Below are 16,995 nucleotides of genomic sequence, written 5' to 3' on the forward strand. Positions count from 1 at the left end.
ACAACGTCATACATCACGGAAACAAGCCCTTCAGCCCGACTCAACCATGCCTTTCAAGATGCCCAACTAATCCCGTTTGCCCTTGGTTGGCCCAGTGATGCATTGGTAGAGTTGGTGCCTTGCAGTGCCAGAGATCCAGGGCTTTCTCCTGGTACTCTGGTTTTCTCCCATATTCCAAAGACAGGTTGGTTTGCAGGTTAAAATTCACCTTGTTAAACTGTCCCTAATGTGTAGGATAGAACTAGTGTATAGGTAATCATTGGTCAGTGCGGTCTCAGTGGGCCGAAGGGCCAGTTTCCATGCTGTATTTCCAAACTAAATGCATACCCTTCCAAACCTTTCCTATCCATGTACATGTCCAAATGTCTTTTTAAATTGTTATTATACTTGAGTCAACTACGTCTTCTGGCAAACTTGGAATTTTGCAGATACTCTGTTAATCACCGTCCACCAGATTCTAACCTCTGGGCAGCCACTGCGGAAGCTGCTGAATTTCAGCAGTCTTGAGGATCTTTCCATCGGTAGATATTTCATACACGGCTTGAACTATTTTCCACATAAATAGAAAGGAACGTTGCATGGGCAAAGGAATTCTGTACACATTGCAGATTCTGAGGAAGGGCAGCAAACACTGGGATGTCAGTCACCGTTCACTGTTCCACTTTGCAGGGATTTGCTTTTGGCTTTGAATCAGTGGAGGTTTCAGAATCTGTCTGGGAACATCGATAGTGGCAACATGGGTGGTAACTGCAAGAACTGCAATCAAGACAGGGGCAGGGTCTTTGAGCGCATACCTTCGCCAGATTACCCCTTCAGGTCGAATTATCTTGCATATTCTTAAAAATAAAATAAAATAAATGGAATAAAATAAGAAAACGTCCTAGAGTTTGGATGCACAATCTTAAACTGGATCATTAATAGTTTACATTTTCCAGAACTTCCTTTGATAACAATAGCATTCACATTTAACAGTGTTTACTATAGCAACTCCAGTAACATTAATTAATCTCAACATTAACTTCCGATGAAGCATAAATTATTGATTTCCTGCCTGAGGTGATAAAGTCATTCCCACAGCCAAATACTGTGCCTATAATTATTTATGTAACCTGTTTTCAAATGCAGTTGTAATAAGTGACTAATAAAATTAAAAGTTGCATTTCTCAAGTCATGAAGATGTTCGAAAATGAAGTGTGGATGCATTTATAATGTATTGATTTAAAAATTTGTTCTGAAACTCTGAGTAAACTCAGATAATTTCCTTCAACGCGTTCACATTGTAAGTCAGTGAGACCCAACTAGCATTCTAGAAGTTAGTTGTTATTAAATATAATTCATTCCTTAAAGGGGCTAAATATCATGCATCACCGATTAAGCACAAGGTACATGTAATGGGACAAAACAATCCTAAAAAGCACACACATATTACAATCATATTACAGTCTGGAGTGAGGAAAAAAAACTTCAGATGCTGGTTTAAATCAAAGGTAGACACAAAATGCTGGAGTAACTCAGCGGGTCAGGCAGCATCTCTGAAGAGAAGGAATGGGTGACGTTTCGGGGCGAGACCCTTCTTCAGACTGAAGAAGGATCTCGCCCCGAAACATCACCCATTCCTTCTCTCCAGAGATGCTGCCTGACCTGCTGAGTTACTCCAGCATTTTGTGTCTACCTTACAGTCTGGAGTTCTCATCTTCGATCTTTGCAAATCCAAGTGCATAAATTATGAATATTTCTCTTATCCCTTTTAAGTGACAAACCATTGATTTTTGCTTAATGCAGTCCATAAATAGGGACCATTAACAACTCTGTCCCTTGCCAATAACTTTAAATTCAATAATATATTTTACTAAGATTATGATCTAATGAATAGTTCTATTCGTTTAACCTCCACCACAAAGTAGGATTTGTAGTTATAAATTCACCCTGTGCCACTTTGTACCAATCTTCAGTTTCTCCTAATCCACTGCTATGTATTGCTAATTCAGTTTACTGAAGTGCACCACATTACGTTTAGGTCAGGCTTAATTCATTAGTTCATTGTTCAGGGTAACTTTTATTTCCCGAATCAACAGGCAAAACCTGAATGTTTCTATTACTAGAGGATAGAGAGAAACCTATAACGTTAACGATTACAAGACAGTCTGATTAAAGCTTTCTTTACAAGCGTTTGACATTAATCCACATCTGTTTAATAGGTTCCTTACTCCTCCATAAATGCTGCAATCTCATCTCCTTTTCCAGGTTTTCTAAACAGGTTCCAGCACCATGACCTTTACTGAACTCCTGCGTTAGTCACGGGAGGTTGCAATTTCACTGATGGCTTGTTCCTCTTCTGAGCAAATATGCAGGCAGATCTTTCCTACGTCTGAATCCTCCTTAAGAACAAGAATAAAACAGTGCTAATCAAAAAGTCTCAAATACTTCACCAACAGCTATTGATCCTTCGTTTTATACAGTGATTAACATCAGCACAGCACTGACACCTTCCGTTTTCCTTGTTTAAAGTATGATTTATGTTGGTCTGTGAAGCTGGTAGCCATTAGCTCCCCTGGTTGTAGGACAAACATGATTCCAAAATGCCAAAATGTTTGGAATAATAACGAATAGCTCCCTTATTTGTACCGTGTGATTAATGACTTCTATTTATGCAGAGTAATGAATGTTATTGTGCACAACTGATGCCCACCAGAAGTCCTTGATCTACTGTGTGCCAATATGTGTGTCAGACAAAACATTCACCAGTTGTTCTATTTGTGGATTGCAAGTTAGTGCACATGTTGAATGTGCCCGAGACATTTCCCACCCCGGTCATTCCTCCTTCTCCCCACTTCCATCAGGCAGAAGATACAGAAGCTTGAAAGTGCGCACCACCAGACTCAGGAACAGTTTCTTCCCCTCTGTTATCGAGCTCCTGAATGGTCCTTCCATAAGCTAGTGTACTGTCTGATTCTGGACTTTGCTCAATGGAACCATTGTCTCTGGAACAGTTACCCTACAATGCTGAGAACTATATTCTGCACTCTGTATCTTTCCCTTCACTCCACTAATTGAACTTGAGTTTGGCTTGATTGCATTTATGTATAGTATTATCTGAAGAAGGGTCTTGACCCAAAATGTCACCCATTCCTTCTCTCCAGAGATACTGCCTGTCCCGCTGAGTTACTCCAGCTTTTTGTGTCTATCTTCGGTTTAAACCAGCATCTGTAGTTCCTTCCTCCACGTATTATCTGATATGATTGGACTTCATGCAAGACAAAGCTTTTCACTGTATCTCAGTACACACGACAATAAAAAGCTAAAACCTAAATTTAATCTCTCATTTGTATCATCTAAAAACATTAGAGGTTCTCACAGGTGTACATTAACTGATGTTTGAACAATGAGATGAACGTGGAAAGAGAAACGGAGATGCTGATTGACCTGCTGAGTATTTCCAGCATGTTTTAAAATGTCAAATCTTCAGTATCTGCAGTTTTTTAATTGATTTTCAATAAGATTAATGCATCTGGTGCAGTCAATTTACTAACTGAAACAAAACACAAATTGCTGTAGTAACTCAACGGGTCAGGCAGCAACTGGGGAGAGAATGGAGAGGCAACGTTTTAGGTCAGGGCCCTTATTCGGACTGATTAGTCTGAAGGAACCTGACCCTAAACGGCATCTGTCCATTCCCTCCACAGATCCTGCCTGACCCACTGAGTTCCTCCAGCAGTTTGTGTTTTGTTCAAGATTTCAGCATCTGCAGTTCATTGTGCCCCCACTAAATGAAACTGTTTGATGAATGTGGTTAGGTACTATTATAAAGGCATCAGTTGTTTATAGTGTGCTGAATGCCAATTTCTAACATTGGTATCCCTACAATGCAATCCTAATCAGTTTGTAACACAGGAATAAATCAGATTTCCTTTTTATAGAGTGCATGGCACAAATGTTAAGCGAAAAAACTGCAGATGCTGGTTTAAATTGAAGGTAGACACAAAATGCTGGAGTAACTCAGTGGGTCAGGCAGCATCTCTGGAGAGAAGGAATGGGTGATGTTTTGGGTCGAGACCGTTCTTCAGACAAATGTTAGTTCTTAACTTTGGTGTTTTTATTGACTCTTGAATGGGTTTCTGACCACATGGTTAACTCCATTACCAGGACAACCCACATCCACCTCGGGCCATTACTCCTCCTCTGTTGAAGTTTTCATCCATGCCTGTATTTTCTTCACACTAGATGGGTCCAATGCTCTCCTGGCTGGCTTCCCTTCCCACCTTATACATACATGCACACACCAGCTTATCAATAATCTTGCTACCAACACCAACCATTGCACCATTCTATTGCTCCCACACTCACTGACTGACATTGCCTCTCATCCATCCAAACCTTAATTTAAAACTTTTCATTTTCAAATTGGCCAAGCCTCATGGACGATTCCTCAAGTCCGTTCTAGACTATTCAACATATATGATTCTGATTGGTACTGGTAGCTCTTCCTTCGCTGTGCTGAAGACCACCATAAACTCAACTGAACTCCTCTTGATCCCTCCCACTTCCTGCAGGAACCGTTCTCTTTCGCCTTTCCCCTATTTGTCATTTATCTGTCTGAATATCTGGTTTGGTGACTGGGAAGCTTCTTGGAATCATCTCATTGCTATACTGCCATACGTAACACTGTCCTATTTAGACAGTGAGATAAATACCAATAACCAAAACTAGCTCACAACTACTTTCGTATTTACACATTGGTATTGGTTAGTAACACTGATATCAGTTTCGCCACTGTTGATAGATAATGGCAGGTGTCATTTCAGTACACTGGTGTGTTGGGAGTGTTGTACAGTATAGAAATGGGCCCTTGGTCCATTGTATCTGCACTGACCATCATACACATCTATACTAATCCCACTTGGGTGCATTCATTCCATATCCTGTGTGCCTTGCCCATTCAACTACCTCTCATGATGCCTCTTAAATGTTGTTGCTGTCCCTTCCTCTGCCACCTTCTCTGGTACTTTATTCCAGATACCAACTACTCCATGAAACAAATTACCTCTTAGATCCCCTTTAATCCTTCGACCTCTCATCTTAAACCTATGCCCTCTAGTTTTAGATAACCATACCACGAGGACTCTGGCTATCTATCCTATCCATGTCTCACTTAATTTAATCTAACTCTACCATGCCATCACTCAGTCCTAGCATAACCAATCCTTCCTGATAACTCGAGCTCTCCCATCCTTGCATATCTTTTACGCGCCCTCTCGCAGTGTAACCTCATCAATATGTATGACTAGCACAAATCAGAATTCTTACCTATACTGTGCTGTGACTGTTAATGGTGTCAGTTACCCGGACATGTGAAGCATGATAAATATCAATCTGCCGCCTTGATGTAACATTTGACACCAGGATGTTATCTGGGCTTGAGTTATAGGGAGAGGTTGGATAGGCACATAAACAATGTGTCAACATACAAAAATACTTCCAATGCGTGATTTAGCCCATTAAAAATAACAACAACCACTCACTGTAAATGACACACACTGATCAGCAGATTGCCCATTAATTTCCAAGTTTTAAAAGCTTCACTAGAACAGAAACCCATCAACTCAGCACTAAAGGTCCTGGCAGGGCCCGACATAACTATACCTCTGTGACTCACCTTCACTTAACTCGCCTCCACTTAACTCGCCAGACATGGCCAGGGCTTGTCTATTCCAATAAGTAAATGTTCAAAACTCTAAGTATTAATTACTCCAAGCCACCCCTCTGGCATTGAGGTCAACTTCTACATGTTATCACATTACTGCAGAAATTAATTGTTGCAGATATTTCAAATATCTTTTTTTAAATTATTTTAATCCTCTTTCATTCCATTAAAGATCTTAAAGATCATCCCCCTGTTTGTCTATGGACACATCGATCTTCTTGTGAGCCAGGATGTTGTCTGCTGGAGAGTTGGTAACCAGAAGCAACATCCCTTCCACACTGCAGCATAGTAGAGTTGCTGCCTCACAGCATTAGGGTCCTGGGATCGATCCTGACCTCAGCTGCTGTCCATGTGGAGTCTGCACATTCTCCCTGTGACCGCCTGGGTTTCCTCTGGATGCTCTGCTTTTCTCCCACATCCCAAAGACATGCGAGTTTTTAGGTTAATTGGTCTCTGTAAAGTACTCTTAGTGTGTAGGTAGTGGATGCATAAATGGGATACGTAGTACTAGTGTGAATGGGTGATTGATGGTCAGTGTTGACTTGGTGGGCCTAAAGGTCTGTTTCCACGCTGTATCTCTAAAACTAAAAACAAAATTAAACTGCCCACTGGGTTCCTTCCAAAACTCACTGGACACCTCTGGCAACTTGGTGGCCCCTGTAAGTCAGCCTAGGCAGTCACTCAGAGGGCAGTATTCTCTGGAGGGTTGAGCATTTAAATCTGCTCCAGAGACCGTTTCAGAAAAATCTCCACAGATGCTCCAAGTTCAATGCCAAGGAAGAGCTGTATTTCCCAAAGTGCCTCCTTTGGATGCATTGTTAAACCTACCTCCAAAGTGAACACAAATGATCTGATAGCACCATCTCAGAGAAGGCCAGAGGTTGTACCCCTGAAATCCAGGCCAACATTTATCTCCCACTCAACATTGCCAACATGCTATAATGTTCTATGTATCATAGAACTAGCGGTACAGCACAGAAACAGGCTCTTCGCCTCACAATAACTATGCCGAACATGATGTTAAAATAAACCAATCTCGTCCTGCCCACAGGTGATCCACATGCCTCCATATCCACGCCTCTATCTAAAAGTCTTTTAAACGCCGCAATCATATCTGCCTCATTTAAGTGGATTATCCGATCTGGGGCACGTTGTGTTCTGGAGAACTTGCTGTGTGCATGCCGGCTGCATATTATCCACATTCTAGGTATTAATACCTTCAGGCTGACCCGAGATTGGTAAAAGCACTGTATATATATATATATATATAAATGAAACCAGACTATCCTTTTCCTTTCAACTCCTTTCACCACCGTACACCTGATAGCACGCAGATGCTTTCGGGCACGTGTCTCCATGGAGACCAGAGGCAGGCTTTAAACCCCAGCTGTTCGACTGCACGGAGTAACAATGGCACCTCATCCCACCTCAGCCGTTTGCCCCACATTGTGGTGGTAGTGCACGTCACGATGCCAAACGAGAGGTTGCTCTTTGTCATTATTCACCAGTGTTCTCTGTGCATTGTACATCCTGGAGTTAGCAACAGAGTTTAACCTTGGCACTGACTCAAGCATTGATGGTTGTGCGGGGATCGATTTCCTGTTGTATTATTAATAAGAGGCAAGGTTTTATTTGTGCTGTCAGTATTTATTTATCATGAAACAAATAGTTGTCTGGTTAAAGACAATGCTCCACTTTAGGGGGTTGAACAATGGATCTGTTGCTCAACCCCTGCCTTTGCAATTGGAGTCACCACCGCCACTTTTCCCAGGGACTAACAGCCCTGTAATGAAGGTAGAAACAAAGTGCTGGAGGAACTCAGCAGCTGAGGCAATATCTCTGGAGAACATGGATAGGTGACGTTTAAGGTTGTGAATATGGGGGTGGGGGGGAGAAGAAAGCTGGAAAAGGGAAGAGGCAGGACAAAGCATGTCAGGTAATAAATTGACACAGGCGAGGGAGGGGGAGGGGGGTTTGACAGGCAGATGGTTGTCCTTTGTTCCTTTGTCTCGACCCAAAAAGTCATCTATCTGTGTTCTCCACAGATGCTGCTTGGCGTCTGAGTTACTCCAGCACGTTTAGGCCTGTAATGAAGGTTACAAGGGCAAGTACAATCACCACAACTTTAAATTGTACAGCACCTTTAACATGAGAAAAAGCACCAGAAGAGTTTCATTAATCTAAGATTACATTTGGCAACAAGACAGAGAAGGGGTACTTGGGTGGGTGACCAAAAGCTTAATGGAAGTTCTGAAAGGAAGAGAGAGAGCCTTTGATGGTGTCAGTAGAAAGGGAACCTATGGTTTAATGGATGATTAAGTCGGAATTGAGATGACATGGGTAAAGAACAGTCAGATGGAGCGGCCTCAAATAATAAATAGGATTCTAAGGGAGGAGGTTAAAGCATAACGAAACATAACCAGTAACTTATAATGTTCAATTCGAAGCTTCACACTGAAGGAAAAATCTCAAGGCTTTGGAAGTTGCAAAAGAGATTTAATTACAGCAGAGATCAGAGTTACTTGTTGGAACCAATCTTGTCCTGCCCACATCCCTCCAAAGGGTAAAGTTGGCTGACGGTGTGAAGATGGGGACAGATGGGGACAGATGGGATTGATGATGGGTTGGACCAGAGATTTGAAACTTAGCAGAGGAGTACGTAGATCACCAAGACAACTTGATACCCTCCTGCCATATGACCTTCCATGGGAACGGTATTCCTTTAATGCGGGCCTCATCACAGGTTAAAATCTCTCCACCATTGTCCACAATGCCATTCTGTATCTCTTCCCACCTTTACATTGCTGTTAAAAAGCCATCTCCTTGAGCAAGCTTTTCGTTTTTCTCCTTTCATAATCCAAAGTCAACGTTTAATTAATATCAGTCCTGTGCACCATCTTGAATTGTTCAGCCACATTAAAGGGAATTCATAAAACAAACATCAGTTGTTGTTGTTGCTGTTGTGCAAAATCTGGCAAAAGGAGAGGTGAGTGTGATCAGCGGAGGAAGTGGATGGAGCCATTATAGAATACCATCTTGCTGACAATCACAATCACGGGAGTATAAGAAAATAACTGCAGATGTTGGTACAAATCGAAGGTATTTATTCACAAAATGCTGGAGTAACTCAGCAGGTCAGGCAGCATCTCAGGAGAGAAGGAATGGGTGACGTTTCGGGTCGAGACCCTTCTTCAGACTGATGTCAGGGGGGAGGGACAAAGGAAGGATATAGGTGGAGACAGGAAGATAGAGGGAGATCTGGGAAGGGGGAGGGGAAGAGAGGGACAGAGGAACTATCTAAATTTGGAGAAGTGAATGTTCATACCACTGGGCTGCAAGCTGCCCAGGCGAAATATGAGGTGCTGTTTCTCCAATTTCCGGTGGGCCTCACTATGGCACTGGAGGAGGCCCATGACAGAAAGGTCAGACTGGGAATGGGAGGGGGAGTATGGTTAGTTGTCGACTGCTCCTGAAACCCATCCTGAATTAGTTTGTGAGAAGTTACTTGGCTGTGGGCAGAACACAACATGGGGCAAAAATACAATGGCTCCAAAAAGATACAGAAAGCAGAACAATTCCCGACCACTCACGCACTCTGGGAGAATGGTCAGCGGCAGATCTCCAGCTGAATTCTCACAGATACCTGTTGCTTCTATGAATAAAGAGAATTCTAAATGTCTGTGTGGCAAAAAAAGGCAGTTCAATCCCCCCAGAAACAAATCCTGAAAAGTAATTAAATCAGGTTAAATATTTATCCCTTAATTAACATGGTTGGTTGTGAAATCCTCATCTATTAATTAACCAGGGGCACTTGCCTGTGCAGTGCACCTCATGAACAGAGCTCTCTCCTCTGGATGTGACAGACAGCTTCATTCCAACATACCTGTTCCTTTGTTCTTACATCCCAACCTGTAGCTGATCCGCCTCTGTATTTCTACAGGGAGGGACAGATGGGAAGAAATCAGCAGGGAAAATCCATGAAGAACACCAAAATCCTGGCTCCTGTTTTACATGCAACGTCTGATTGATTATTTGTTGAGTGTTTTAATAGCTTTTCCTCTGTAAAGCCAGTTTATAATAACTAGTTTTACAGAGGAATAAAATCCCTTTAGTTAATTTATTATACAACTGATTGTTATATATTTATCTGTGTTAACGGGCCTGATAAGTTGCAGTAAAAACAGAATGTTATTGTTCCATTGTCAGTACGTATAACAATTAAACACTTGACTGCGGCCTTGACGGTGATGCCAAAATGTAAAGCTATGTTCAGAAGATAGTTCTCAGAGATTTCAGGGGAAACTAGAATAGGGGGGAAAATGGAAATTAAAATAACTTGCAATTCTCCAGCACTCTTGCTGAGTTCCTCCAGCACTTGCCCTTCTGGTGTTCTGTCTGTGAAGAGAGGGAAGGGGTTTGGGGCTCAGAATAAATGTGTAGGAAATGGAAATGAATAGCCTGAAGTAGGGTCTCTACCCGAAATGTCACCCATTCCTTCTCTCCAGAGATGCTGCCTGACCTGCTGAGTTACTCCAGTTTTTTGTGTCTATCTTAGGAAACGGAGAAAATATGTGTGGAGCTCCATCAACTATGGCAAAGGATAGCATTGTTTCCAGAGATGGGAGGTCAGGTCTTATCTTAAGAAAAGGTGGTGGAATTGTGAAAAAGGGATGGTGTTCTTAAAGGAGGCAGGGTGGGAGGAGGTATAGTCGAGATACCAATGTCTCTTGGTGCTCTTACAGAAGAGATGTCAGTGGCAATTTTCTCATCTGAGATGGAGGCAGAGAGATCAAGATAAAGGAGAGTCAGAGATCAGCCAGGTGAATTTGAGGGAAGTAGGTGGAGGAGATGAGGGAAGTAGGTGGAGGAGATGACTAGTTCTGCATGAGTGCAGGAAGCAGCACCAATGCAGCTGCTGATGCAGAGGAGAAAGCTCGAGGGTGGGTTTGTGCCGGGATCGGCTTGAAACAAGGATTGTTCCACATAGCCAACAAAACAGACAAGGTGTAGCTAAGGCCCAAGCAAGTGATTTGATTTGTAGAAAGTGGGGGAGAAAAATCCAAAGGGTTGGTGTTGAGGGCAAGGACAAGTCATGTGAGGTGAGGTGAGCGCGGGTATTAGCGGGAGAAACGGGTTGGGCCTTTGCTAATGTAGGCACTTGAGGAACCAATTGGCACAAGGGAAAATCTCCAAAACAGCAAAGGAATAATGGATATGACATCTGTATTAATAATGTTAGTTAAGAGATAAATATTTGCCAGGATGCAGGATAAAATTCCTCAGCTCTTCCCAAAAAGTGCTATGGAATAATTTACGTGCACCCGGGAAGGCAGATCTAACAGATGGTTAGAAAACTTAAACTTAACTGAAAACTTAAAAATTGCACCTCCAACAATGCAGTAATTCCTCATGTTTTATTGTTTTAATCTTCATATATTGTGCACAAGGGTCAACAAATGGGTATTGGATCCACAGCTTCCAGTGCCAGAGATCAGGGATCACCCACAAAGCAGAGGCTAACAACTGATGGGAGATGGAGTCTCTTTCTCAGATGTTTGGCTTGCGCACGAAGATGACAACTTGTATTGACCTTTTCTCTGGTGGCAGTCCCCCACCTGCTTAAGTTATTGGTTTGGATTTAAGTATGCCACAGTGTAACACCACTGTTACTTTGCATTCTTCACCATACGTGCTTATGTGCTTTCAAACAAAATCTATTGCGACAATTTTGTAAATAACGTTCTTCTTCCATCCCCCATGGTGGTCTTCAATTGTAAGAAGTCTATCCCACCAAAGGAATGTGTGTGTGCTTTATAGTGGCAGGGCTGGCTTTTAAGAGGCCTTTAGATAGGAATAGAAGGATATGGAACACGTGCAGGCAGAAATTAGTTTATTTTGGCATCATGTTCAGCACGGACATTGTGGGCTAAAGGACCTGTTCCTGTGCTGTACTGTTTTATGTTCTCTGTATGATCTATCCACCTCTACTTCCTGGTTGATTTAAGCACAAAGAGGTTTCATAAAGAAATTAGACAGTTGCGATGAAGGAAGTAAAATCTTATAAAATTATTATTTTAAATAAAATTAGAATTCAGTTAATAGAATTGTGAAATAGTCCACTGAAGGAATGCCCTTGCAACATATTAAGATAATATTTTGGAGCTCATGAACTTAAAGATTAATTATGATTTAGAAGGCCACAGAAAATTGAGGGAAAACTTGTATGTTAAGCCACAATATTCTCAGGGATAAAAATTGAAAAAATTCGGACAACCAAATCACTAAGGAAGCAGGTAGACTGACCACCAGATACTCACGTGGACAATTGATTTTTAACTAATGTCAAAGCATATATAAACCCAGGAAATAAATATAAAAGCAAGAGATGTTAAACTTCCTCTCAATATGGCTCATTTGCTATAACTTCTGCTAAACCAAGAAAAGGCCCTTCAATGGGTGAAACATTGCCGGTATGGACTCGGTGGGCCAAAGGGCCTGTTTCCATGCTGTAATTTTCAATTAATAGGTTTGATCAGTTGGGCAGAGTAGACTTGGGCAGAGTACACTTGGAACAGCGTCATCCCAGTGAAATAGACAAAGACTTCTATATCCAGTTCTGCAAAGTAACTGAAGAAACGTGGGCAAGAAATTGGAGTCATTTCTAACTGATAGATAAAGATAACACGGTAGAGTTGGATGATACTCTTGGTTAATAGGAAGACATGGGATCAATAACTTTCCACAAATAAAGCCTTTCCAAACTAGCCTAGAAAAACAGGCTGAAGTGTAGTTGGTGTCCCAGGGAATGCTATCAATCCCATTATAAGGAGAGAACAAAAGGAAAAAACAGAAAAAAACCCCCACAAAATACTGAAAACACTCAACAGGTCAGACATCATCTGTTGAAAAAGAAACAGTTAATGTCCCAAATCCATGCTGACAAACATGTCCCATTTTGCCCTTTGATTCAAGATGTGTGATGTCACAGATTATTGATGCAGGTAAAATTCTCAACATAGAAGTTTTATAATGCTTTGATTTTACCCAATTTCCTTTGACAAATTTTCTGTGTTTATCTCCACAGCTTCAGAACCTGCAGTTATTCAACGATATTACGCGTCACTGGAAGAACAATTCTTTCAGATAAGTGAGAAAGAATTAACCAAAATAAATACATTTTATGCAGGTAAATTCATGATTTTATTTCATTTGTTATATTCTTTGTCTGTGTTGTGAAAATGAGGCAGTCGGAGGGACAGATTACTTTGCAATCAATTGGAATTTATGCAAGTCAGGTTGGTGTGGGGAGATGGAGTTGAGGCTGAGATCAAATCAGACATGATTTCACCAAATAGAAAATACATCCAAACGATTAACTTCTACTGTTTTTTCTTGTGTTCTCCATGGCTGAGGGAACCTCCAGCTCTGAGAATTGTACCGTGTTAAACAAAACAGAGCCCGGAGCCAAAATCCACAACTATAACATCGAGAGACAAATGTATTGCATTTAGCTACTGGGCGATCAGTTCATTTCAATAGGTCTAACTAGACCAAATCTGATTCACTATTTGACCCTATGGTCTTTTCACTTCTCTTTTTATAAATGGTACTCTCCCAGACTTTGCACTTGGAGGGTTAAAGATTTGGGGCAGATAGCAAATCAACGATGAAGAACTTTGATGAAGTTAAAAACAGTCTGAAGAAGGGTCTTGACCCAAAACGTCACCCATTCCTTCTCTCCAGAGATGCTGCCTGTCCCGCTGATTTATCTTCGTCTATCTTCGAAGGGAGTTTTATGTCCAGTCTCCTGAACAAGTTGCAGGTACCAGGTCTATTGATCCATAACAAACAACCCAAGCAATCTTGCAAAGTTATTAATCATGTTTTGTTCCCAATATTCCATGGTGAATTATTTACACCTTTTACTCACTGACTCACACTATACATTAATAAGAATAATTCTGAACTCGCGCATTACAGCTTAATTAAATACATCTTGCCTTTCTACATCTTCAGAGAAACTTGCAGAAGCGCAAAGAAAATTAGCAACACTACAGATTGAACTTCAAGCAGTATTTGATGCCCAGAGAGTGATCGATGCAAGATCAACGGGGCACTGGAGGAGCATCCTTCTTAAACCACACAGGCACCGGGCACGACACAAGACCATGTGTGGCCTGAAACTGGCTTTCAGTGAACTCTACCTTAGTCTTGTCCTACTGCAGAATTACCAGGTATGTGAAGGCTGTTTCAGCCCATCAAAATTCATCACCCACTCTGACGGATGGGATCCAGTGGAAACAAATTAAAATGCCCCTTAATGTCATTATAGAAATGTTCAGGTGGTGAGTGGACAGGACGTACCAGAGACTTTGAACATAGAACTTAGTACAGCACAGGAACAAGCACCTCAGCCCACAATATCTGTGCCGAACATGATACAAAGTTAAATAATCTCCTCTGCCTGTACATGATCCATATACCTCCATTCCCTGCACATTCATGTGCATATCTAAAAGAGGCTAAAAGCCTCTTACAAGGCCACTATCGGATCTGGCTCCATCACCCCTGACAGTGTTCCCACCACATGTGGCGGCACGGTGGCGCAGCGGTAGAGTTGCTGCCTTACAGCGAATGCAGCGCTGGAGACTCAGGTTCGATCCTGACTACGGGTGCTGTACTGTACGGAGTTTGTATGTTCTCCCCGTGACCTGCGTGGGTTTTCTCTGAGATCTTCGGTTTCCTCCCACACTCCAAAGACGTGCAGGTATGTAGGTTAATTGGCTGGGCAAATGTAAAAATTGTCCCTAGTGGGTGTAGGATAGTGTTAGTGTGCGGGGATCGCTGGGCGGCGCGGACCCGGTGGGCCGAAGGGCCTGTTTCTGCGTTGTATCTCTAAATTTAAAATGTTGCCCTTCTCTTCTTAAAACGATGCCCTTTAGTCTTTCACATTTCCACCTTGGGGAAAAAGGTTCTGACTATCTATCCTGTCTATGCCATTTATAATTTGATATACTTCTATTAAGACTCCACTGAACCAGTGGCTTTCCATAGAAAAAAAACAATCCAGGTTTGTCTAACCTCTTCTTGTAGCTAATGCCATCTAATCCAGGCAGCATCCTGGTAAACCTCTTCTGCACCCTTTCCCATGCCTCCACATCCTTCTAGTGATGAAACTGCACACAAAACTCCGTATACTGCCTAAAGAAAGTCCTAACGAGCTGCATCACAACTTCCTAACTCTTATAACCAATACCCTGATCGATGAAGGCAAGCAAATCATATGCCTTCTCTTGGCAGAAGGCATTACTAACATTGCCTTGACATCGGAGCGGAAAAGTGAAATTTAATGCACCATGTTAAACATGGGTCAAAGAGAAAGTCTCCGAATGGTCGGTGGTATCACGGCCACCACTGGAGCAGGAGGCTGTGTGTTCAAGGCCAATACATAGAATTGTATGTCCACGAACTCTCGGCACATGCTGATCATGTGCAACACTGTTGGAGGTATTGTCTGCTGGATAAGTTGTTAAGTATATCCAACCCTGTTCTGCCCTCAGAGTTGCACATGAAAAACCAATGCACATGTGAGTAGAAAACACTGCATCCAATATTTGGTCTTAAAACATTCTCATTACAATATTTATTCTCACCTCAATGATACTTTAGATGATGACAATGATACTTTATTGTCACATGTACCTAGATACAGTGAAATTCCTTGTTCTGCATACACCTCGTCGATGATTATATGTCTTACTGCATGTTTTTACCTTGGAGTGACCATACATTAAAAGTCAAATCTCTTCATCAGCTATGGAGTGGTTTGGGTTGTGTTCAGGTTGACAAAGAGGCAACACGTCTCTCATTGTCGCTCCTGCCCCCTCAAAATGCTGTGGATGCTGCAGACCAAACTGAGCTCGCCAGGTACACAAGGGAATATCGATCAAAGGTTAAAAATGAGGTCAAACCCCGATCCGATTGACTGGCAGAGCAATCATGAGCTCCAGCAGAGTAACATTCCTAACATTGAGAAATTGCCATAGTCAGAGGGAGGATCAGAGGAGATTTCTTTAGTGATGATTTATTTTCATGGAGCAGTGCAGACCAATTTTGTCCTTGCCTTTATTTATCTTTTCATCACCATGCCCTTCCATGGTCATCAGTCACCCTTCTGGGATAATGTGACAATGTGTCCTATCCTGCATCAGCGCTCGGAGGAGAGAGGTGGCAAAAAGGGGGGAGGGTGTGGAAAGAAGGATCAGTGCAGGGTCAGGAAATACAGCCCTGAATACGGATGTCAACAATTACAACATTGTGGCTCTTCACATTGCTTCACCCTGGCATGTAGTCCAAAGCATCGTCATAGTGATGTACCATAAAGAGACTCTCCAACCCAATGAGACTATGCCAACCACCCACCACCTACTTCCACTCACCCTATGTTGTTTTATTCTCTCCACATTCCCATCAACTCCCCCCTGCCCACTTTCAGATTCTCCTCCTCAGCTACACACCAGGGGTATAGTTATACAGCACAAAAACTTGTGCTTTGGCCAAACTCATCCATGCTGACCAAGATACCCCATCTAAGCGAGTCCCGTTTGCCCACATTTGTCCCGTATCCTTTCCTATTCATGTACTTGTCCAAATGTATTTTAAATGGTGTTATTATGTCAACCTCAACACCCTTCTGGACTCCACCCAGCGCCTTTGCCAATCAGAGCTCATCTTTTGAATTAATAACCATGGATTTGATTGATTCTTTGTTAACCAGTAGCCCATCAATAACCATAACTTTCTGCAGTGAATTTAACCAATGATTAAGGTTTTAAGAATAATGAGGATGATGAGGGACAGGACCAGCTTGCTCTTATGGTTTGAGACTCTGTGCGTTGAATTGAATTGAAAGATACAGCACGGAAACTGGCCCTTCAGTCCACTGAGTCCACACTCACCATTACGCTCTGGTTCTATGTTATCCCACTTTCTCATCCAACACACTAGGGGTAATTTACAGAGGCCAATTAACCTACAAACTCACATGACCTTGGGATGAGAGGGGGAAACCCAGGCAGCCACAGAGAGAGCATGCAAACTTCACACCAACAGCAAACGGGGTTAGGATCGAATGCAGTTCTCTTGCACTGTGGAGTTGACGATTACCCTCTGAATGCATCAGCCAATGCGTATGCCAGGAACAACACACTTGAACTCACTCTTTCCAAGTTCTGGCCAATTGCATTCTTTCCACCTCCCCACCTGTCCAACATCTCAAGAGATGTTCATCTCAT

At 42.2% G+C, this 16,995-nt stretch overlaps 1 pseudogene; it reads left to right on the forward strand.

The window, feature by feature from the left end:
* The window catches only part of LOC144608292 (solute carrier family 53 member 1-like), a 48,052-nt pseudogene that overhangs the window by 12,535 nt on the left and 18,522 nt on the right, over nt 1-16,995 (forward strand).

This window comes from Rhinoraja longicauda, chromosome 31, assembly GCF_053455715.1.
Source record: "Rhinoraja longicauda isolate Sanriku21f chromosome 31, sRhiLon1.1, whole genome shotgun sequence".
NCBI classification, from domain to species: Eukaryota; Metazoa; Chordata; class Chondrichthyes; order Rajiformes; family Arhynchobatidae; genus Rhinoraja; species Rhinoraja longicauda.